Below are 25,271 nucleotides of genomic sequence, written 5' to 3' on the forward strand. Positions count from 1 at the left end.
CTGGGAACCAGATGTTGTCTTCATGGCCCACTCAATGAATGTGCTGAAAGCCTCGAAGGCCGCACAGGCCACGGAACAACCCATAGGCATGGCCTTATCGAAGTACCAACTGTTATTGAATTTAAATCCCAAGAGCCAAAAATCCTCAGGGTGGACTGGGAGCAGCCGAAAGGCTGACTCAATGTCACATTTTGCTAATAAGGCCCCCGGGCCGAGTTCCCTAATCATTTTAATGGCCACATCCAAGGACGCATATTTAACTGAGCAGTATTCCCGGGGTATGGCAGCGTTTACAGACCTCCCCTTAGGGTAAGACAAATTGTGAATCATGCGGAACTCACCCGAGATTTTCTTGGGCACTATGCCAAGCGGGGAAACTATAAAATTTCTAAACGGGGGGGGGGCAGGAAAAGGGCCAGCTATCCTGCCTAGGCGCAGCTCCTTCTCGATTTTGTTGGATGCAACCAGGGGCATTTCCCTTACCGCCTTCTGATTGGGAGGGGTTCTCGAAACTGGTGAACTGGAAACTGGTATGCGGAAACCGTGGCGAAATCCGGCCTCCAAGTAGCTGGCCGCCGTCCTGTTGGGATAAGCTTGCAAGAAAGGTAACATAGCAGCCAAAGAAACCGGGGTCGGGGCCAGGGTGGACAAAACCTCATTTCTTAGAGCTGGCCTTGGCCTGCTGGGTGCCAGAGGTGGAGGCTCCTGAGTCTCCCTTGGCATCCTTGAACGCACTCCCAGATCCAGTCTTCCGAAAGGCTCGAAAAGGCAGCTTGGCTCGAAAGCACTTTGCGCGCGGATGCGAACCACCACAACGCTCGCACACATGGTCGAAGCGGCAACTGTCCCTGCTACACAACCCATTGTTATACTCCCAGCACGCAGAGACAGTCACCCTCCTCATTTTTGAGGGGGGTTTACCTGCTTTATCCCCATGAGGCTGCTTACGGAAATGGGGGGCCACTACCTCCGACCAAATGTCGCTGTCTTTTATGTCCCAGCGTGCCTTGGGGTCTGCGGCCGCCCTTCCCCTAAATTCCTCATCATACTCCAGGGCAGCACTGTCCCCCGCCATCTTTTTGGCCTTTAGGATGATCCCCAAGTAATTAGCCAGATGCCAGGCCCTATCGGGATAAGCGGCAGACACCAACCCCATGTAAGAAGCATATGCGATTAGCCAATTATCGAACGTCCTATCTACCTCGACCTTCTCCTTTTTCCTATGCAATTTTGGCTTATACTTGGAACTACACACGTAAGCTGGTGAAAGGAGAGAAAACATATCCACGAATTCGCCGTTTAATATGCTGTCGCGCAGCTTCTTTTTGAGCCGAATACCGGGTGGCTGATCTGCCCGCCTGAAGTTGGATGCCCGTACCTTGCCTTTAGCATCCAATCCATCTTCCCCGCACGGCTCCTTGGCCCCAAAGGCACGGCGGTGACGCCGAGTGCGCCGTTCCCAAATCCAACTCGGCAGGCCGGGAGCCTTGCTTGTTGTGACCCAGAAACCCTTGCAGCGCTCCTCATCCGACTCATCGCATGAGGAGTCATACGTACCAGAAAGGTCTGAAGAATCCGATGAATCCCGCTGGTGCCTGCGTCCATGTTTTCTTGAACTGCGCGACCTCTTCTTCCCGCGTCGTGTCCTGCGCAAATCGGGGCTGGAGGAGCTGTCCATCGAGCTGGAAACCGGTGACCTGCGCCTGTGCTTACGCCTCCCTACGCGAGAGCGCCTGCGAGGGGATCCGGACCTATCCCTAGCCTTAGCCAGACGACGCTGCAGGATGCGGTTTTTGTGCCTTAATTCCTGCAGCTCATCGACACTGGCCGATGAAATATCGCTCTCAGCAACAGACTCTGGTGGTGAAACACATCTTATCACCTTAGGGGAGGCCCGGTAGAGCCTAGCCTTAGAGGTGGAGGGGCCCTCCAATGGATCTTCCCTAACCTTTTTCTTGGCGAGTACCAATTTCATGGGAGGGACCTTCCTGCCAGATGATAATGCCCTTTTTTTAATTTTCTTGGCTGCTCTTACCGCGTTGCTCGGAGTGCCCCTTGCCGAGGCTTTAGGGGTGGGCTCAACCTCACAAGGGGGGGAGCTCTCCTTGCGTCCGGGGGCCATGCCTGCAACCTGAAGGATGAAGGGCGTCTACACTGTTCCAGTCAAACTTGAATTTCGGGCCTGATTTAAATTTTATTGCCCTATGAAGCAGCTGTTTTATATGATTATTTACATATTAGTTATTTGCCTGACCGATTAACCTACACTCAGGACAGAACCAGCCAACCTAACTGCGCACACGCACGCTAAACTGTGTAAAAGAATAAAAGGTTAAATTCATGCCAACTGAATCGCGATAAGCACCACCTGAACCCCTGGGACCCAGGAAGGTCATCTAAACCAACCCTCGCACTGGCACGGATGGCATGATTCAAGTGCAAAATTATTATTATTATTATTATTATTATTATTATTATTATTATTATTTTGGTCCGACCCCTGCAACTTTTTTGCCCAACATGGTAGCAGAAACCAAAACCTTACGGTTAAGAGTCCTGTGCTCTACCAAGACATGCCACGCGGCTCACTCTTACTGCTGGGAAGGGGTTTGTGATAAATGAGAGAACACCAGCTTGCAGCTGCCCCATGGTAGCCATGGGAGGGCCAGAAGGCTAGGAGGGACCCCAGGATCATCCAGACCAACCCGCTGCAATGAGGGAACCCACCAAAGAGCTGTCCCTGTGATTACTAGCCAATGCATGACCCACTGCACCACCCAGGCCTCTGCAAGTGAAGCCAGTGCCAGAGCTGGACCAGGACAGGCAGGACTGGAAGAGGTGCTGTGGGGCGCAGAGAAGAGGCCCCCTTGGGACCCCATTCTGCCTGCTAGACTGGGGAGATGGGGTCCGCCTCTCCCTCTGCCTTAGAGGTGCATTGGCAGGTAAGGTTGTGGGGCGTGACGTGGCCAGCAGGGCCCCCCAAGCAGATGGGTCTGGCCCCGCCAATTTTTATTTATTTATTTATTTATTTATTAATTACCCTCCACCCTTGGGAGGATCCCTGGCCCCCCACTCACATGTTGCCGCCTCGGGAACAGGCCAAACCGCGGCCTACACTGGGCGCCTGGTCCCCCCCACGCGCCACCGCCGGAATCGCCGCAATTGCGGCCTTCTCCGGTGCCCCTGCATCGCGGCGGCCATGGGAGGGGCCATCCGCCCCCCCACACGCCGCCACTGGAATCGCCGCAATTGTGGCCTTCTCCCTGCGCTCCGCAGCCCAGCTGGGCCAAGCGGAGCGCCTGTGCAACGCGGCAGCCATGGGAGGGGCCATCCACCACCCCCCACGCGCCGCCGTCGGAATCGCCGCAATTGCGGCCTTCTCCCTGCGCTCCGCAACCCAGCTGGACCAAGCGGAGCGCCTGTGCATTGCGGCGGCCATGGGAGGGGCCACCCGCCCCCCCACGCGCCGCCGCCGGAATCGCCGCCCTTGCGGCCTTTTTTCCTGAGCTCCGCAGCCCAGCTGGGCCAAGCGGAGCGCCCTTGCATCCTTGGGGGGGGAGGAAACACATTCGGGAGGTGGGGGGAGGCCACGCGAAGCGGCGGAACACCCCCCCACCATGCGGCCCAGTCCAGGCCGCATTTTCAGCCAGGAGGCCCCCCAGCGAAGGCCGAGGCCTCCTGGGGGGAAAAACACATACCGGAGGGCGGGGGAGGCCGCGTGAAGCGGCGGAACACCCCCCCCATGCGGGTCCAGGCAGAGGCTGCATTTGCAGCCAGGAGGCTCCCGGCGAAGGCCGAAGCCTCCTGGCAAAGAGATAACCGTACCATGCGGCCCACTCCAGGCCGAGGCCGCAGCCAAAAGGCAAGGTTCGGGGGGGGGAGGCCGTGCGAGGCGGCAGAACACCCCCCCATGCGGCCTGGTCCAGGCCAAGGCCGCAGCTGCAGCCGGGAGGCCCCCGGCCAATGCCTAGGCCTCCCGGCCAAAAAGCAAGGTTCAGGGGGGGGGGAAGCCGAGCAAAGCGGCGGAACACCCCCCCCATGCGGCCCGGTCCAGGCCGAGGCCGCATTTGCAGCCAGGAGGCCCCCGGCGTCCTGGGGTCCCAAGGGAGGACTACGCCACTGCCCTCCCCATCCCAGGGCCGCAGGGCCCTCAGTTCAATTCCCACAAGGCAAGTAAAATTTTAAAAGCAAAGGAGGCTTACCTCAAGCCTTGCGGAATCCAGCGATGATCCAGGAGATCCAGGAGAGAGCTCTGCCTGCAAAAGGTAAAAGGAACAAAGAGGCTTCTCCAATGTGTTTTGGGCTCTTTTCTTTGGCCTTACTCCGCCCCCTCCGGCCAGGTGTCCTTTGTCCTACCTGGCCAGGTGGCTGACCATAGGCCGAGTCATTCAGGTGGGTGTCTCCAGCCAGGTAAGCCCCGCGCGGTGTCGCAAACCCCGCCCACCTGAGGGGAGGGGTGAGGGCGGATATTCTCCACTTGCGTTCCTATCTGTTAAGGCAGGGCTGAGAAACTGCCCCCTCTCCTGTTGTGGGCCACAGTCCCTCAGAGGCATTTTAAGGGTATGTTCTCACTAGGGTCAGGGTCATCTCAACAGGAAACTTGTGCCATGCAAAGAAGCACTTTTAACACACATTTTTAAAACATAGCTGCATTTCAAGGGAGAGACATTTTGTAATGTATGTCTTTTAATATGAAATTATTGTTTCAGGGGGGAAAAACACCACTCTCTAAAAATGCCTAGAATTCTGAAAGTGTTTTTTTCTTTATTATTATTACAAAATCTCGTTGGCATAAATACCTGATAGGTGTTTAAATTAGCTATTTCTTTGACTTTTTACCTAGCTAATTCCTATGATTGCCATATATTACTTATGGAGTAGGAGAATCCTATTGAATATGTTGATGAGGCAGCTAGAATTGGATATGAAGAAAAGTCTTTCAAAAGAGTTGATTTAATAATGATGATATGACAAATACATTGTTACCCAGGGTATGCACAATCATTTTTTTGGCCCTACTGTAGGCACTGATCAAACATGCTTTGCAGTATTTTGAAGCATGGGAGAAATGCTGCAAAACCTGGTTATCTGTGGCAAGAGTGGGATAAGTGTTCACACCTTGAGACAATAGTGTTTCATCCTCAGCATGGTTTGAAGCTTCCTAGGACTGGATTTAGGGACCCAGGTGGCGCTGTGGTTAAACCACTGAGCCTAGGGCTTGCTGATCAGAAGGTCAGCGGTTTGAATCCCTGTGACGGGGTGAGCTCCCGTTGCTCGGTCCCAGCTCCTGCCAACCTAGCAGTTCGAAAGCACGTCAAAATGCAAGTAGATAAATAGGAACCGCTACAGCGGGAAGGTAAACGGCGTTTCCATGTGCTGCTCTGGTTTGCCAGAAGCGGCTTTGTCATGCTGGCCACATGACCTGGAAGCTATACGCCGGCTCCCTCGGCCAATAATGCGAGATGAGCGCGCAACCCCAGAGTCGGTCACGACTGGACCTAATGGTCAGGGGTCCCTTTACCTTTACCTTTAGGACTGGATTGACAACGACCTGTTTAACGTTATTAGAATGATATTAGATACAGTTGTACCTTGGAAGTCAAACGGCTTCAGAAACATTTGAAAACCAAAGCTCCTGCAGCCAATCGGAAGCCATGGAAGCCTCATCGGACATTCGGCTTCCAAAAGAACGTTTGAAAACCGGGTTTCGATCATTTGGGAGCCGATTTGTTCGGGAGCCAAGGTGTTAGATATCCATGGTACAACTGTTTATTGTTCTAAAACATCACAGGCATACTTGTTAATTAAAGTGTTTTTTTACCTTGGGGTTATTTTTGTCAAAACGCTGTCTCCCTGCCGCTGGTTGTGGGTTGCTCTGCAGTGCCCTCTGGTGTCACATTTTAATAACACATCATGAACATTAAAAGTAGGACGTCATGTGTCCATATACATTATCAAAACCCTTCTTTAACCCTTCCTTAATGTTAAAAGCCATGAGTGTAGATTCACCCCTAGTTGAAGCTAAGCAGGTTCAGTCTGTTAAATGTCTGAACAGGAGTCTGTAAAGGCACCTCACATATGTCACCTTGAATTCACTGATGGAAGAAAGGCAGGAGAATTAAACAGTATAAATAAATTAATAAATGTTTAGCTCAACAATCTTCTCTCTCCTGTGTAAGAAAGTGATCGGCAAAGTCCACAATTAGGAAAGTAAGTGTTTTAATGAAGGACTGTGAAATAGGGGAGCTGGCAAGGAACAATAAGAAACAGTTGCGTTACCTTGCATGGTTAATGAGACAAAGAAGGAAGATTAAGAAAAAGTCACAGTGGCGAGATGGCAAGAAATATATGGATCATCAACCAGAGTGGATGAGATGTAATTATAAGAGAAATCTAAAAGAATTTTATGGGGGTATAAAAAATATGAATGGTTAAGACTGGTTACTAAGCAGCGCCACTGGGATCTGAGCATGAAAGCGATCGTCTTGGTTGGAACGAAAATAAGTTGTAGAGCGGCTGAAATAGTTTTAGTAAAGCATTAAAATGTCAGCAATGAGAATAATGGGGTACGCTGGGTGTCAGAAACAGAGCTGAAACCGAACATACCAGAACCTACATCCTAGGAAATTGTGCAAAGCATAATGACTCAAAAGAACAATAAAGCACCTGGGATACATGCCTTTGCAGGAGAATTACTGAAGTATGGAGGCAGTTCTTTGCATCAAAAGTTAAAATCTAATTTGAAACATCTGGAGAAGGGACATAGTTGCAGAAGAGCGGAGTGTTAATTTGCTTTACCTGTAAGGATGGAGATAAATGGGGCCAAATTGTAACTGATGGCACAGTACTGCTAAGTTTCAAAACAAACTTCCTTCTTGGAAAATTACTTAAGGTGAATAAACCTTTGGTGGGCATGGAGGCTATGTGCTGTCTGTACTGGTGTCATTCATACATGCATGCTGTTTACTTGACAAATATCATTAACACAATGGCATCTCATTTTGTTTGTCCCATAGCAAACTAATTCCAAAGATGAGCAGGCTTTGAAAACTAGTTTACAATGCAGGATGTGGATCTACATTTCAATTAAAAGAAAATGCCCAAACTCCCATTTGCAAATGTATACAATGCATACAAAACACAAGTGCAAAGAGAAGGTATGAATTGCAGTGAAATGTTGAAACTGAAGTTATCCATTTAGTATAATTTCATGAATATCATGAGAAGGAGGGGGATCTATTATTCTGCTTTTCTCTGGAAATTAGAGCAGACCAAAAGCTAATATTGTAAATTCGGGTGGCTCTGCGGCAACACTACATCTCCTTTATGCTACTTGATTTCCCCCCTGTCAAATGAGATGCCAATTTTATCAACATGAAGATGACTAGACTATAACAATCAGCAGGAGTCTTGTCATATGGTAAAAGCAGTTTTCCGTGGATTAAAACCAGCTTTTCTTTGGCTTCATGAAAGTTGTCAATATGCTGCCTGAAAAGTGACTGACATATGCAATAATCATTTTTTTAGAAATCTCTGGTTAAAAATTAGAGTTCCTGACCAATTAAAAGAATGTATTAAGGCAAGTTTAGCAGATTTAGAAGATGCTTCACCAAAGCTTCACCAAATTAATATAATGATGTAGGGAAAGAGTGGGCAACTAGATTTCTTCCACAGGTGATGATGGCCCATTTTTTCTGGGGTGGTGCCAAAAGGAGTTGTTGTCATTTTTTATTGGGGAAGAAGGATTATCTGTCTTTCCCCTATCCTGTTTAGGCTACTTTTCTTGCCATCAGTTTCCCATCCAATCCAATTCTTTGATTACTTGCTGTTCCAGTTCCAGTTTTGTTTTCCTAGAATATAATATTGACCAACTGAAGATCACATAGTGAGCATGATGATCTTATAAGACCATGAAGAGAATCAGACAAAGTCAATTGAGAGTGAGAACCAAGCTCCAATTCTCTGAAGGATCCAGTGGCGTCGCTAGCCTTCTGGCTGCCCGGGGTGGCAAACCAGAAGGCACCCCAACGGGGGGGAGGCGGGGCGTCCACTGAACGCATGCGTTGCACTACGGAGTGGGTTGCCGGGGCGCTGGAGCACCGCCACCGGCAACCCGCTCCGTAGTGCGCTTTGTCTTCTTCCTACTCAGGCGGAGGCGGAGCGGCGAGGGGGCGCTGCGCTGCTCCCCGCTGACTGGAGCCTGGGCCCCCCCGCCCTCCCACCCCCTATTGCGACGCCCTTGGAAGGAACGAACACTTTTGCTGCATCCCCCTTTACAATATAATGTACAGTATGAGTTAAGCAAAAATGTTAAGAGTGAATTATTTGTACGTTTATATGTAAGTCCTTCATCCAGTGTTCTTTGTGCCCAAGAACCCCCAGAAGATCGAAACCCTTTTCTCTGTTTGTGTGGCATAAAGAAGGGATGGGAAGCTTGCAGTGGTCTATGACAGCCATGTACAACACGTCGATCGCGAGCCCCTGGTGGACCTCGGGGTTGTTTCTGGTCAATTGCAGGGCCTCTCTCTGAGCAGCCAAGCACGAGGCATGAGAGAGCTGGGGAGAGGTCTGCGCGATGCTGCTGGAAGAGGGGAGGCAGACCTAGCATGGCTTTCCCTGATGGGGAAGGGGGTGACTGCCAGAGAAGGAGGGAGGCGCAACGAGGAGCTGTGTGGGAAGGCTCCCTTTGACAGGAGAGAGAGAGAGAGAGAGAGAGAGAGAGAGAGAGAGAGGAAACTAGAGAGAGAGAAACTAGGTCCTCAGATCTGTGCAAACTAATATAAAATATAGTTTGACTTTTCCCACTTGTTTAGTTGTCCATCTAGTAACTATTTGGATCTAGGAACTATTTGGAGCCAGTGTGGTGTAGTGGTTAAGAGCATTAGACTCGTAATCTGGGGAACCGTGTTCGCGTCTCCGCTCCTCAACATGCAGCTGCTGGGTGACCTTGGGCTAGTCACACTTCTCTGAAGTCTCTCAGCCCCACTCACCTCACAGAGTGTTTGTTGTGGGGGAGGAAGGGAAAGGAGAATGTTAGGCACTTTGAGACTCCTTCGGGTAGTGATAAAGTGGGATATCAAATCCAAACTCCTCCTCCTCCTCCTCCTCCTCCTCCTCTTCTTCATCATCTGTGAAATAAAGATCCATTTTTGATACTTGTTCGTAGATCTCAGCCAACTTTAGGTTGGATGTGCCTGGTCTATGACATCTGACAGCAACTTCCATCAGCCCCAGCCGACATGTTGGAGATAGTTGGCACAAACAGACTTAAAAAAAAAATTAATTCATTCCCTGATCCGATTTTTTAAAGTATTTATTTGAAGACAATTAAAAAGGAGCTAAACAGAACTAGGTCTGATTCAGCCAAGATTAAGTAGAACCAAATATCATATGAGGGACATGATGTTTCTGTTTCATATCCTTTTTTCTGTGCACTCTCCCCCCCCCCCCCCCGGAGCATGCTGCATCACACTTTGTTTTACATTACATCAAAAGGAGGAGAAAGCAAAGGGGCATGGAGTGGCAGAAATGCCATGTCGCTTACAATCACATTCCAGTGTAAATTCAATGTGGAAAAAGTCAAGCACATTTTTAACTCTTACGCTGAAATCCTTCATGCTGAGAAGCGTTGATTATATCAGGCACAGTGGCATCTTTCATTTTTTTTAAATTGAAAACCCCCTCTGCATTGTCCCTCCCCATATCATCTAATTGTTTCTAACATTATTTCTACCGTTTTGCTCCAGCGACCATATATTGACGATTACCTGCATGAACTGCTCTCAATTAGCTTTCCAGATGCTGTTATTTAAACTCTGTACTTGTAAGCTTCTTCGAAGATTTTAAAATATATTGACATGTTGTATATTAAAATTTTACATCTCATTTGTTGGGTTCATGCTGGAATTGTCTTCCTTTAGGAATTTCTTTTTTAACAGCTGCTGCGTGTGACGTTGCAAATGCTGCTGTGAATTGTCTCTTTGTTTTTGTTGATTTTCGATTTCACTGATTTGGGTGGAGTTACTTCAAATTTTATTTCTCTGCCAGTATAAATCACAATTTCACTACTGTCGGAATAATTATTATTGTGTGGAGTAAAGGTGTAAACCAAATGAGCCCATTCATTGTGACAAATTCATAACACTGTTGCTCTCAGATTCTGCTTGTGGGCTTCCCATAGGCACCGATTAGCCACTGTGAGACCAGATCCGAGGATCCGGGCGCTGGAGCACCGCCTCCGACAACCCGCTCTGTAGTGTGACGTGTGCGTCAAGACATGCGATGCGGGGTGCCTTCTGGTTTGCCGCCCCGGGCAGCCAGAAGGCTAGCGACGCCGCTGCTGACCAAAGTGAACTGGTGTCCTTCAGACCGTGTTGGGTTAGAACTCCCACCATCCCTGCCTATTGGCCATGTTGAATGAAGGGAACCAAGTTGGGAAAGGATCACTCAATGGCATAGACCACACTTTAGGGCAGGCATAGGCAACCTTGGCACTCCAGATGTTTTGGAACTACAACTCCCATGATCCCTAGCTAACAGGGCCAGTGGTCAGGGATCATGGGAGTTGTAGTTCCAAAACATCTGGAGAGCCAAGGTTGCCTATGCCTGCTTTAGGGTTTCCCTAACCTCTAGCCTTTTGTCTGAACATAGAGCTACGAGTTGAATTCAGATGGAGTAGTGCTTAAAATAGATGCATTGAAATCAACAGGACATAAGTTGACCTGAGACCTACTGATTTCAGTGGGTTTACTCTAAACCTAAGTTTTGACTTAACCCAGTGGATTCATTGAGAAGAAAGCTGAGTGAGGAAACATCTGAGAGACAGTATCTAGCAGAGGCAATTTGAAAAGGCCCACCAAATCACATTCTGTATGTGCATGCCAGTTCATCTGGAACATTTGTGACATCCAAAGAGCTGAGGTGCAAGCACACTGACTTAAGTGACTTGTGGATCACAACCAGACATGTCTTCCTAACCTGCTTTTCTTCTTATTGCCAGGGACAGAAATCTCAGGGCGAAAGAACCCGGTTGCGACAGCATACAACAAGAACAAATTTAATAACAATAAACGGGGGAGGAAAGCACAAAACAATACGAAACACTACAAAATCATACCTGACGTACTCTGCTGTAACCCAATTCTCTGATCTACCACATATTCACTTAAAACTGTTCTTGGAGAGTAGGCCCCAGATGTGATTTATTTCTGTTCCCCCAATTCTAGCTAAGATGGAAAGGCTGTCAGATCTGCCAGCAAAAATCTTGATTCATCTAATGTTGTTTTGAAAGTGAGCGAGCCTTTTAACAGCCCTGCAAAATGAATTTTTAAAAATTACTTTTGCTCTGAGTTGTGGCCTAAAGCTTGAGTGCCTGTATTGTTGCCTTGGTGCAGTGAAAGCGTCTCGAAATGAGAGCCCAATGAGGAAAACCCAAGGATTCTCCATAGCTTGTTCACTTCTCCCAGTTCATCCATTTAGGCCTTCCTGTTTTACCATTGAAATGGGTAGAATGTATCTTTTCTTTTCATAACATGAGTGAGAAAAGTATGTTCTATCCATTTCAATGGCAATACTTACCTTGCCCTGCTTGTTATGAAATTTGTATTTATGATATTTTGAGATTATATTTGTTTGGAATATTATATATGGACTGGAGAACTGAAAACTTATTACGGTATTTCTTTTTTGCTTGCTTATGTCACTTTGTAACTGGAAAATAATAATGATCATAATCATGAAAAGAACACACCTCTTTGTAAGAGAACAATCACATTGCTTAACCTTTGGTTCACAGAACAGAATATTGCATTCCTCCCATCTCACTCCCATGCCTCCTTCTTTCCTCCCCATCCCACCCTGACTTCATGGAAATCCAAGATTGTGATGACAGTGTTACATTTTTATGTATAGCATCTATATAGGAAGACACACTGCTTCTCTGAGTTAAGTTCCAAAGCCCTGACTCTGTTTTGAGGCAATTTTCAGGTGAAATGGGCTCGGCTGAAGTCCTTGGAGAGAACTTTTGATTTTTTTATGGCATGATAGCGATTCAAGGGAAAACAATTTCATTTAAATGTCGCTAAGGTTATGTTACAGTGCAAGTTGCTGAAACATTGCAGTCTGGAGTTGAAAGCCAGGCATGCAGAACCTTTTAAACAGCAAAAGTTGCTAAAAGGTTCCTTGCCTTTAAAAAGAAAATATCTCCATTTAAACAAACTCCCAATGTTTTTGCTATAGGAGGTAAAGGTCAAATTGCAGTTTTAACTGTGGACTTATCTGACCTGTAGTGATCATATTGGCCCATCTTTCGCTTGGCCTCAAGCAAAGGGAATATTTCTGTCCCACTGGAGAGTGAGCTCCATGGATAAAATCCTACAATATGCTTATTTGAAAGTAGGTTCTGTTATAGCAAAGGTTCTGTTATAGCAAAGCTTCTCTCTGCTACTTTCTCTTTAAAGTAGCTTCCTCCTTCCCTATTTCTTTTTAAAGTAGCTTCTGTGATTGTTAACTTACATGACCATGGACTCCCTGGCTTGTTAACTATTTGAGAAGGGCATTATTATTTGTTCCATTTGTGGCCACAATAGTTGCTCATGTTGTTTTCTTTTGTTTGTGAGTGCAAATTCTCAGGAGCGAGGAGGCAGCAACTAACTAAAAGGACAGTAGCCCTGAAAAGCCCCAATAACACTTGCCTTGTACACACTGGAAAGCCTAGTGCTGTGATTGTGTTATAAGACAAAAATAACCACACATTAGAGCTGAAAAAGGGAGAAACACTGAAAACAACTATTTGGTATCAACTTTGTCTGGATTGATTATAACAAGTTGTCCCCATTCCACGGAAAACTAGTGTGAAAGCAATACAGGGCATTCTTTGTAGAGGGAAAGGCGGTTCTGTGATGCTAAAGGGTGATGCATACTTCCTAATCTGTGATGAAACTTCAGCTATCTGCCAGTTATCTGGTCACAGCCGTGGCCTCCATGTGTTTCTTTTGCACTTTGGAGCAGATCTCAGCAGAGGAGGGTGATTATCTGCCTCATGCCCAACACACGTGAAATCTCTTATGTTTAAGTAACAAAGAGATCTTTATTCAGACAAGTAATGGTTCCATCTTGGCAGTACAGTTCAGGGGTCATGATTCAGAAGCAGGCAACGTCTTCCCTCCAGAGTCTCTCCCAAGATTCCATGTGAATGTTGTAGCCAAAATCCTTAGCCCACTGCACCATTACAGATTTCACTTCTTCCTCCTTGACCTCCCAGTCAAGGAGTAACCAATACATTTTAGAGAGTGGTTTATATTTATTTTGAATCAGATCTTTATCGAGTCTTGAAGGTTCTGTGGAAAAGCCGGGTTGTATTTTTTTGTCTTTTTGGAAGGTCTCATTCAATTGAAAATATTGCATTCAATCTGTCAAATGGTACCTAATTTCTTCATTTTTTTTAAGTTTTAACTTGTCATCTTTTTCTTCCAGCAAATCTTTGTAAGTTGGCAAATTGCTCTTCATATTCTTCTTTTTAACCAAGAATGCTTCCGCCAGGGACAGCCACTATGGCGTTTGGGTCTCTGATAAAGTCTTATATTTGGACCACTCTTTATATACCGATCTCCTGATCACGTGGTTTAGGAAACCTTTGTGTACCTTAGCCTTCTCATAACCTAGATAGGCATGCCAACCATGTCTATTGTTGAACCCTTTCAAGTCTAGTAGGCCGGTGTTATTTAATGTCATCCATTCTTGTATCCAGGAAAGGCAAGCTGCTTCATAGTATAATTTCAAGTCATGTAATGCAAATCCTCCTCTTTCTTTTATATCGATCAACAATTTGTGTTTGATTCTGGGTTTTTTTCTAGTCCAAATAAATCTTGATATAGCCTTTTGCCAGTCCTTGAAGCAGCTCGCTGTTCCTATCACCGGAATGGATTGAAATAGGAAAATCATTTTTGGACGTATGCTCATTCACAGCTCTGCATAGGGTGGTGTGTGCTGCCTGTGACTCTTTGTTGTTGGTTCCCTGTTGATATCACATGACACCTCCTGCCCTAACCACATGGCACTATGTCAGGCAATGCAATCTGAACAGTTTGCTCATTTGTCTTAATTGGTTGCTTAGCTGTTCTGTTTGATTGGCATGTCCTTTTCTTGAATCGATACACAGGGGGGACTTACCTTATTAAACTCCTCCATACATCACAGTTAACCAGTTTGTTCAGCTGCACTTCAATTAATTTCCTAGTTTGCTGTTTACTCTCCTGACCTGTCATAATTCTATCCCTTCCCACTTATGGACTATTGTTTCTCTTTCAAGTTTCTTCTGAATCTTGACTCCCTGATGTGTTGTGCTTTATTAGCAATCCCATCGCTCGGAAACCATTTCCTGCACCTCCAGCAAATGCTATATTACATTTTCTTCATGAGTGACTTCTACGTAGCGTTGCCTTTCTGAGTTCCTCTGCTTGACATCAACTCTGATGCATAATAGAACAACATATTTGTAGTGTAAGACTGCATTCTTCAACCCATTTACTTGGGAGAAAGTCCCACTAAACGGTGTTTCCGTGCGCTGCTGTGGTTCGCCAGAAGCGGTTTTGTCATGCTGGCCACATGACCTGGAAGCTGTACACCGGCTCCCTCGGCCAATAACGCAAGATGAGCGCCGCAACCCGAGAGTCGGTCACGACTGGACCTCGTGGTCAGGGGTCCCTTTACCTTTTAAAGCCCCACTGAATTCAATAGGACCTACCTCTGAGTTGAAATGGGTACAACTGTGCTGTCAGTTGACATTGTATATAGGGAAAGTAGAGTCCTAATGAAGGGGGAGAGACAATAGTGATTTTTGTGTGTTTTGAGGGTGGTGTCACTGCCTGTACACTCAAACAATTATCACTTCAGTTAGGTGGATTTTGTATTGTTACAGAAACCTAAAAATGATGTGAGGCAGAATGGGATATGGTACCAATAAACAAGCAAGCAAGCAAGCAAGCAAGCAAACCCAGAACCCTACAGAGGGACACTTCTGCTGTATTCTACAACTATACCTCCCCCTGCATAGCAAACTGGAGGTTAGAATTGGTGCCAGATTTACGTATAAGCTAAACAAACTATAGCTTAGGGCCCCACTCTCTTGGGGCCCTCCTAAAAATTTAAAGGATAAAACCCTGTATGTACACTTCCAAAATATAAGATAAAAAACAAATAAAATCACTTTAGATACCTATTAGGTCCATAAATATAGCATATGTTCAACAGAAAAAACTGCAACAATTTGTTGTTGACAAAGGACAGCTGGACATATAAAGTACCCCATTACCTTCAGTAGCTTAGGGCCTCATCAAACCTAAATCCGGCCCTGGTTAGGATTGCTCCCTAAGTTATTATAGACCCTTGAACCACATTCACACCATGCATTTGAAGTACTATGATACCACTTATTAGGAAATAATATTGGGGAACACTGGGTATTAAGAGTGCTAACATAAATCATATACCCCCGTTTCCCAGTGGCCCTTCAAAGTACGCTTCACATACTTTGGAAAAACAAAATACACAACCAGAAGTTGACTTGGCTAGAATACACCACCAAGAGTTTAAAGACCAACCTAGCATGAAACCCCTGACTAGCAGTATACCTGTTTAAAGTATACAGAAGAAAAACAAAAGGTTGGCTTTCTTTAACAGAAAAACAAACTGACTTGGAAGAGACTTTAAACTACAGATAAACACTCCCTCTCCAAGCAACTTTACATACCCACATTCCAAACCTCCCACCATACTCCCACACAAAATGCTTTCCAACAGAGCCTTATATATATGGAGTAGAGCCCACACCTGTGAGCAATTAAACAGAAATTACAGGCACCTGTTTTTCTTAAACAGACAGTATTGACATTAGACCGGCTCAAAAGCAACTTTGATTATTCCAGAAACCCAACACTACTTTAAACACTCATGTCTTTCCCCGAAGAATTCTGGAAGCTGTAGTTCGTTAAGGGGGGTGAGAGTTTTTAGGAGACCCCTGTTCCCCGCACAGAGAGCTACCATTCCCACAGTTCCTTGAAAAGGGGGTTCACTGTTATATCATTCTGTAAGCTGTGGCTCTATGAGGAGAATAGGGGCCCCCTAATAAACTACAGAAGAATTGATGCTTTTGAATTATGCTGCTGGAGGAGACTCTTGAGAGTCCCATGGACTGCAAGAAGATCAAACCTATCCATTTTGAAGGAAATCAGCCCTTAGCGCTCACTGGAAGGACAGATCGTGAAGCTGAGGCTCCAATACTTTGGCCACCTCATGAGAAGAGCAGACTACCTGGAAAAGACCCTGGTGTTGGGAAAGATTGAGGGCACTAGGAGAAGGGGACGATAGAGGACGAGATGGTTGGACAGTGTTCTCGAAGCTACGAACATGAGTTTGACCAAACTGCGGGAGGCAGTGGAAGACAGGGGTGCCTGGCGTGCTATGGTCCATGGGGTCACAAAGAGTCGGACACGACTAAACAACTAAACAACAACAATAAACTACAACTCCCAGAATTATTGGGGGGGAAGGCATGACTGTGTAAAGTGACACAGTGCTTTAAACATATGGTGTGAATGTAGCCTTCGTTCTAACATAGCAAAGAAAACATTTGTTTTATCTTGAAACTTACTGTGATCACACAATTTAAATAAGGCCTGTTTATAGGATCCCAACAGGGCACAGCTAGAGTTAAGGGGGTGAGGGCAGGTTGGAAGTGGGAGTTAATGATCTCCTGTTCCATTTCTCCAAATCTGCTTTCGGTTGAGACTGCTACCGGTACTTCCCATGCCCCCATGTTAAACTACAGAGTTCCATCTTATTTCCATTTCTTTTCTTTAAAGAGCTCAATTGCTGAACCTAATTGATAATCCAACATCTCAGGGGCAGGAGAAAAGCACCGCACAAGTGGAACTCAGTTATTGAGTTAAACTGCAGCCCTTCTGCTTGATTGTGGTCTAGAGGCCCTGTTATTTTGAGAGTACTGTATTGGAAATCATTTTCAACAGCCCACAGGATGGATGGGAACCAGCCGAGCCAATCAGTTGAGAGAAAGTGGATTTAGCAAATTCAATACAAAGTATTGCAGACAGTCTCAAAAGTTTCACTGTCTTAGGAGGTCAAGATTTTTCTTTTTTCTTTGTAAAGAGCAAGGAAGCCTTTTGGAAAATCAGGACAGCATTTTTTTCTCAGTGGGACTTACTTCTCGTATCTATGCGTAGGCAAGGGCTACATGGCTGCTATCTTTAGCACACTGATCAGGAAATACATCCCATGTTAACCCTCTGCAGGTGTTATTTCAGAAGGGGAAACAGAGGTGAAGCATGGCTGCATGTTTAGTCCCATCCCTTGGAGCCACATGACTCCACAACCTTGGCAGTGGGGGCGGCACTTGTGTATCTGTGGAAGCTCTCTGTGTGAGCAAGGATGCTGCTACATGAAGCTCCCCTCTACAGAAATTCTCTGGAAGACTTGCAAAGGAGCTACAGGAGCTGTATTAGAAACTGCAGGAGCTTTATTAGAAGCTAGGGGTGAAATGGCTTCTTAAACCAGGGTTACAGTTACCAAAATGGCATGTCTAGTTGTCATTTTTTGTGCCAGGTGTTTCAAAAGTCGTATTTTTCAATACGACTTTTTGGTTCCTGAAATTCACTTTGATTGTTCAGATAAATTGAATGGATAGAATTCTACAGGATGTGTTGCTAGTCAAGATCCAAGGATCCACTTTACAGTGGTACCTCTACTTACGAATAACTCTACTTACGAATGTTTCTACTTACGAATGGAGCTCTGTCCGCCATCTTGGATGCGGTTTAGATAGGATTTTTTCTACTTACGAATTTTTAGATAGGGTTGCTTCTACTTACGAATTTTTTCTCCCAATGCATTCCTATGGGATTCGACTTACAATTTTTTTCGACTTACAAATGTGTGTTCGGAACGCATTAAATTCGTAAGTAGAGGTATCACTGTATATGTCCAGAAGAGGGCAACCAAAATGGTCAAAGGCCTGGAAACGATGCCTTATGAGGAACGGTTTAGAGAGCTGGGTATGTTTAGCCTGGAGAAGAGAAGGTTTAGGGGTGATATTATAGCCATGTTCAAATATATAAAAGGATGCCATATAGAGGAGGGAAAAACGTTGTTTTCTGCTGCTCCAGAGAAGCGGAAACAGAGCAATGGATTCAAACTACAAGAAAGAAGATTCCACCTAAACATTAGGAAGAACTTCCTGACAGTAAGAGCTGTTTGGCAGTGGAATTTGCTGCCAAGGAGTGTGGTGGAGTCTCCTTCTTTGGAGGTCTTTAAGCAGAGGCTTGACAGGCATATGTCAAGAATGCTTTGATGGTGTTTCCTGCTTGGCAAGGGGTTGGACTGGATGGCCCTTGTGGTCTCTTCCAACTCTATGATTCTATGATCCCCAGGCACCATCCTGGCACCCGGGCATCTTCCCTTGGTCACAAGTGGCCAATAACAAGGTGAAAAATGCACCCGGCGCCTCACAAATATCGAACACTAAACACACATCTTTAGGTGATAATGCCTGAAAAGGACACCAATGGAACTGAACTGCTGACTAAGCAGGATTTAGGCTTTCACTGTAAACTGTGGTCCATTAGGACAAATAGGGCACTGCCCCATTAAGTCTACCCTCAGCCCACCTGCCTGCCTCCTTACGTACAACCAGTCCGAGGCCTGTTAGCTTCCTCCTCCTTAGTCTCAGTGTTGCCTCTGTGGAATTCAGTTGGAAGTATAAAGCTCTATCTGCGCTTTGCGCTTGCTCAAAAGCGCCGCTCTGGATGCGTACTTTTCGGGGTGCGAACGGCACCACCGGAACGGATCAGGTACGTATGTACTGATTTTTTTTGCAAGCAATTTCATCTAACTTCACATTTTTGCATGCTCTTTTCACTAACAGATCTGTTTAATGCACACTTTCTCCTGATATATGCATGTTTTATAAACACAGTTTGACTGGAGATCGATCCCCGTGAGAAACGCAAGGCACAACGGAGCTCGGGCAGACCTTGCTTCTCAAGCAAGGTTCACCAGTGTATACAGTACAGTGGGATTGTATGCACAGAACATTCACCAACACTGCTACAGGGCACCCTCCACTTGCAAAAAGGTGTGTCACAGGGTTGCAGCTTCCACACACCCAATCATGGCGTAATGCACTCAATAGCCCTGGTTTTTAGCCCTAAATAACAGTTGTGGGGAATCAGGATTTGGGCGCATAGGCAGGGGAGGTGTAATCCTCCATCTACAGCATGGTCTTGTGAGGTGAACTTCCAGGAAGGGGTGCAAAATGCACTGGGCAAGATTGCAGAGGTGAGGAAAGGGTCAGCCACCCCCTTTCCCAGGTGTCATGGTCCTGATCTTCCTGCTTCAACACTACTGGATTTTAGAAGGGGGGGGGGGACACACACACACACACGATGACTTAATGCATTTGTTTCACATTGCATCTAGTCTGGCCCAAAGAGTTCTTTTTAATGAACACAAACAGGAGCCTGATACAGAGAAGACTTTAATTTCAACCTTCTTTGAAGAGAAAGTGCATCCGAAGCAATGTGTGTCATTTTCTGTTGCTGTATAATTAGAAGCCAGCAGTGATCAACCACCAGCATTACTGTCGCTATCGTCTTTAGTCTCAGGAATCAAGTGGAGTAGAAACTAATACCATTTAATTCTTGTCACTCCAGCAAATTAGCAGAAACATGACAACTCTTGTAATGCTATCTAGAGCTAATAAATGCCGAGCTCAAACTGTAAATGGCATTAGAATATCAATGTTTCTATTTTCAATATCAAGCCTAATTCCCTATCTGGGGTTGGGAGCTTGAAAATAATAATAAACAACAGAAATAAGCCAAGAGATTGCTGCTCAGGCGATATCTTCATTTTCTCTGACTCAAAATGCGAGGGTTTTTAAAATCTTCAGGCATTAACATCACCCATCTTTCAGGGGCCTGGTTCTATCCAGCTGTGGCAGAATAGCTCCTGCTAGAACCCAGTTGGGGGACCTCCAGCTCATGGGCCAAATTTGGCTCACCATGCCTCCAATTTTGGCCTGCAAGGCCATTTCCCCCAAACCATGCCAACACCTGATGTTGCGTGTGTGGGCTAGGTAAAGATGTGGCTGTATTGGTTGCTCACACAGCTGATTGCTGAAGAAATCAGGATTGAACTCCTTGTGCATCAGCTGGTGTGCAAGGAATTCAATCCTGCTTAGTCACTAACTGTCCCCACCCAATTGTGACAGGTTGGGACCACTCACACCTGTAGCTGCTATGTTTATTTTATTTCCTTATTCAAGATTCTTATATCCCTCCCTCCCTCCAGTCTGGTGCTCAAGGCTGCTAAGAACCACTAGATAAGCTATTATGCAGAATAACACATTATTTAAAGTAATAACAGCAACAACAAATCGTATTAATACAATCCCATTACACAAATGCCTGGCGAGCATAAAAATATCTACAGCTTCCTCATGAAAGCATTCCTTCTCTACTTCTCTCAATCTAACTCTCCAGCAGTTTGACTTAATTCCCAAAGGCACATGCTTCCATTTAAATTAAACTACTCCATAGTGTTAGAGAAATGAATGAATTCATAAGCAAATAAAACATCACAACATCCCCCCAATCAACTAATAGTAGAACAGTAAGAATACCACAAATACAACACAATGATTGGCTAATAATAAAAACACCATTGTAGCTAGCATATCCCCAGCAGCAGTAGCAATATGGGAATATGCACACGTAAAATGACATATGCAGGATGTAGCAGCAGCACTCCTAGATCTGTCTTTGCCAGGGGCACTGGCCTTCGCAAAAGCTAAATGGATGGGGTGGCACTGTGGGTTAAACCACAGAGCCAAGGGCTTGCCGATCAGAAGGTCCGCGGTTCGAATCCCCATGACGGGGTTGAGCTCCCATTGTTCGGTCCCAGCTCCTGCCAACCTAGCAGTTCGAAAGCATGTCGAAGTGCAAGTACATAAATAGGTACTGCTACAGCGGGAAGGTAAACCGTGTTTCCATGTGCTGTTCTGGTTCGCCAGAAGCGGCTTTGTCATGCTGGCCACATGACCTGGAAGCTGTACGCCGGCTCCCTTGGCCAATAATGCGAGATGAGCACCGCAACCCCAGAGTTGGTCACGACTGGACCTAATGGTCAGGGGTCCCTTTACCTTTACCTTGGCACCAACACCAAACCCTGCTTCCTTTCCTGAAGCTTCTTTTCCCTTGGGCTAATGTGGAAGTGGCTGGAGTGATGTGTGATGTGGAGGGTTTCAGGTGGATGCGATCATCCCAGGGTAGGAGTTTCTTTGTGGCTACAGGTTAGCCTTCTTTATCCCTCTTCAGGCACTTGCCTCATCATGTGACTGATGCTGGGAGAAGAAAGAGTTAGAAATGAATTAGAAATGAACGTGTTCACTCTGACCCATTCCACCTCCATCCATTTAATTCTCAGTGGGTCACTTGCTATGCTTATCCCGTAATGCTGTTCCCACCACCCTCCCTCTGCTTTTCCTGTGCACAGTCTACAGGAGTTGAGCAGGTCCCCTGCTGCAGTCGACCACCGATGCTAGAGCGGCACCGCTGGCAACACCTTCCGTAGCTCACTTTGCTGCTTCTTCCTGCTCAGGTGGAGCGGTGAGGGGTGTCTCCGCTGACGCCGCTCCGCCTGTGTAGGAAGAAGCACAAAGCGCACTACGGATCGGGTTGCTTCTTTGTGCTTCTTCCTACTCAGGCAGAGTGGCGAGGGCTGTCAGCGGCCGCTGCTGCTCTCTGGCTCGCCCCTTGCACCCGCCCCACCAGGAAGAAGCGAGGGGTGAGGCCAGCAACATCGAGGCCTCCATGATGGCGGTCGCACCGTGGCCGCGGTAGTAGCAGCCGTCAGTGGAGGGGGCGAGGGGGCGCCGCGCTGCCCCCCGCAGAGTGGAGCCTGGGGCACACCGCCCCCATCGCCCCCCTATTGCGACGCCCCTGTGTATATGCCCTATCCCCACCAATCCAGGGAGTTCACTCCAGATATCAACAGGCAGCCCTGTTTAGGGAAGCTTTTAATGCTTAATAAATTATTGTATTTTGATATTTCTGTTGGAAACCGCCCAGAGCGGCTGGGGAAACCCAGCCAGATGGGTGGAGTATAAATATTATTATTATTATTATTATTATTATTATTATTATTATTATTATTATTATATCAAGTAAAGTTCCAGGTTTCCACATCCTCCCTTTTTATAAAACCCTACCAGCCATCCTTCGGTTCCTGTTGCTCTTTGAAGTTGCCTTCTCACTGTACAGATAAGCATGTAGCTTATGCCTCTTCTGAGCTGGGCTAGTCCTCCCCATCCAATCTCCCTCTTTTTGCACTATGCAAGAAGAAGAGAGCCTAATCACCAGCTTGTAGCTGATGCCTGATGCTGACCCTGACTACCTTCTGTTTACGTCTAGTTGGCCCAGTGACGGCCATTGTTCTTTGTCGTAGCTCTTCCCCCCTTCTGCCATGTTGATGCCATTGATGATCTGCACAAAATCTATTTGGGTGGCCAGCACATAAAGCCTGATAGAATTAAAATTGGACCCGAAATAGCTGGTTTTTAAATATACAGTATATAAAAAGCAAGGTTAAGGAGATTTTATTGAAAAGGAAATCATTGCATTTAGACGAGTGTTGTTTCTGCTGTGACTGCTATGGATTTCTTTTCCTGCTTGAAATCTGCCCCCCTGCCAATATTATTTTCATTTTTTTGTAGTCTCAGTAATATTAGAAAGAAAAGGAAGAAAAGTGATACGCATTCAAGAATAACCACAATCAAACTTCACAGCACTAGAGGTGCGTATCCTGCTATGTTGAACCTGATGAGGGTTAAAACTGAAGGGCTGTGAAACTGACACTTCATTTTCCCGATGCCAGCTGGGAAGGAGGAAGGGATGCAAACACAATTCTCTCCTTTTGTCCATGTATTGTAGGGAAAGAGCATCTGCAGCCTGTGGAGTACCCTTGAAATGGCCACGGACGTCAAACTTATTAGGCATTCTGTTCAACGCTGCCAGTTTAAGTACGCGCACCGTCTCTGAAAAACTGTTCTTTGGAGCCTAGCAATTTTCTTCCCACCGTGAGAGGGGATGTTGTACAGGGTTGTTTATTATAAACTTTAATAGAACCGAAGCTCAAGGTACAGGCATCTTGTATTGGAGATGGTCTTATGATGAGAGTGCACAGTAGGGCCTATTATTGGAAAGATCTGAATATAGTTTCCTGTATTCGGGACCAAATAAAGAAGAGGCTGCAGGCATGCTAGTGTTCCAATTATCCCCCTCCCCAAGAAATAGTTCTGCCTGTCCATACTTAGATGAGAGTATCCAAAATGTGGGGATCTGCCCGCCCCGCTGCCCGACAGGACTAGTTCTGTTCCCCTCCTTCCAAGGAAGGCTTAATAAATAATCAACAGAGATGCCCCCCCCGATGTGAAACATGCATGCGCTAGTGAATGTCAACAAATGGGTGCAGCTTCACTGCAGTTGTTTAAGGAGGGAATGGAACTGCGGTCTCCCATTACTAATCCCATTGCCCCACACCCGGAATAGACTTGAGACAGGGTTATGTTTATGGAATGGGACCCAGGTGGCACTGTGGTTAAACCACTGAGCCTAGGGCTTGCTGATCAGAAGGTTGGCGGTTCGAATCCCTGTGACGGGGTGAGCTCCCGTTGCTTGGTCCCAGCTCCTGCCAACCTAGCAGTTCGAAAGCATGTCAAAGTGCAAGTAGATAAATAGGTACCGCTGCAGCGGGAAGGTAAATGGCATTTCCATGTGCTGCTCTGGTTTGCCAGAAGCGGCTTTGTCATGCTGGCCACATGACCTGGAAGCTATACGCCGGCTCCCTCGGCCAATAATGCGAGATGAGCGCGCAACCCCAGAGTCGGTCACGACTGGACCTAATAGTCAGGGGTCCCTTTACCTTTACCTTTACAAGTAGATAAATAGGTACCGCTGCGACGGGAAAGTAAACGGTCTTTCCATATGCTTTGGCTTTCAACACGGTGTCCCGTTGCGCCAGCAGCAGTTTATGGAAATATCACAAGGAAGGTCTGAGCCATGGGTAGGCAAACTAAGGCCTGGGGGCTGGATCCGGCCCAATCGCCTTCTAAATCTGGCCTGTGGATGGTCCGGGAATCAGCATGTTTTTACCTGTACATGAGTAGAATGTGTCCTTTTATTTGAAATGCATCTCTGGGTTATTTGTGGGGCCTGCCTGGTGTTTTTACATGACTGGAATGTGCTTTTATTTAAAATGCAGCTCTAGGTTATTTGTGGGGCGTAGGGATTTGTTCAATTCCCCCCCCCAATATATTCTGCCCCCCCCCACAAGGTCTGAGGGACAGTGGACCGGCCCCCTGCTGAAAAAGTTTGCTGACCCTGGTTGAGCCAAACCAAGCCAAGGTCTGGGCAGGAATAAACTACGCTGGCTGGCAGAAGATCTCCTGCCTGATGGTAACCACCAAACCACCCCAGAGCAACTCCTTCGCCCAAGCTGTCATGGATGGAAGCAAATGGGCAATAGGTGTGTTGCCTAACAGATGCAACCACCCCCCACTGCTGAGCATGCAGTGGGTGGCACCTGCCAGGCCCCAAGAGCACTACACTGAGCAGCCCCTATCCCCAAGCTGGTCAACAATAGAGAGTGGTTAGTGGAATGCCCTCATCCCAACTTGCCTTAGGGTGCTGGCTATTATCCAAACCTCTTACCTGCCCACCAACTGAAGCAAAAGAAGCCAAATTAAGTCCTGCTCCACCACAAGCCAATCAAATTCAGAGCAGTGTGAAATAGATTTTTTAAAAGGAGCAGCCCCCCAAATCAGAGTGCCCCCCCTAAAATCCAGCCCCAGTTTGGTAATTGACTAAGCCAATGCGGCAGCTAGACTGGTGACCGGGAGCGGCCGCCGAGACCACAACACCGGTCTTGAAAGATCTACACTGGCTCCCAGTACGTTTCCGAGCACAGTTCAAAGTGTTGGTGCTTACCTTTAAAGCCCTAAATGGCCTCGGTCCAGTATACCTGAAGGAGCGTCTCCACCCCCATCGTTCTGCCCGGACACTGAGGTCCAGTACCGAGGGCCTTCTGGCGATTCCCTCGTTGCGAGAACCCAAGTTGCAGGGAACCAGGCAGAGGGCCTTCTCGGTGGTGGCGCCCGCCCTGTGGAATGCCCTCCCATCAGATGTCAAAGAAAAAAACAGCTA

The 25,271-nt window shown here is 46.6% G+C and overlaps 1 long non-coding RNA gene across 1 annotated transcript in view; it reads left to right on the forward strand.

Annotated features, from left to right (window-relative positions):
* Positions 1–25,271, forward strand: part of LOC148687497 (uncharacterized) — a 47,562-nt gene that overhangs the window by 13,981 nt on the left and 8,310 nt on the right. The gene's annotated exons all lie outside the window — the stretch shown is intronic.

This window comes from Zootoca vivipara, chromosome 1, assembly GCF_965207765.1.
Source record: "Zootoca vivipara chromosome 1, rZooViv2.hap1.1, whole genome shotgun sequence".
Taxonomy (NCBI): Eukaryota; Metazoa; Chordata; class Lepidosauria; order Squamata; family Lacertidae; genus Zootoca; species Zootoca vivipara.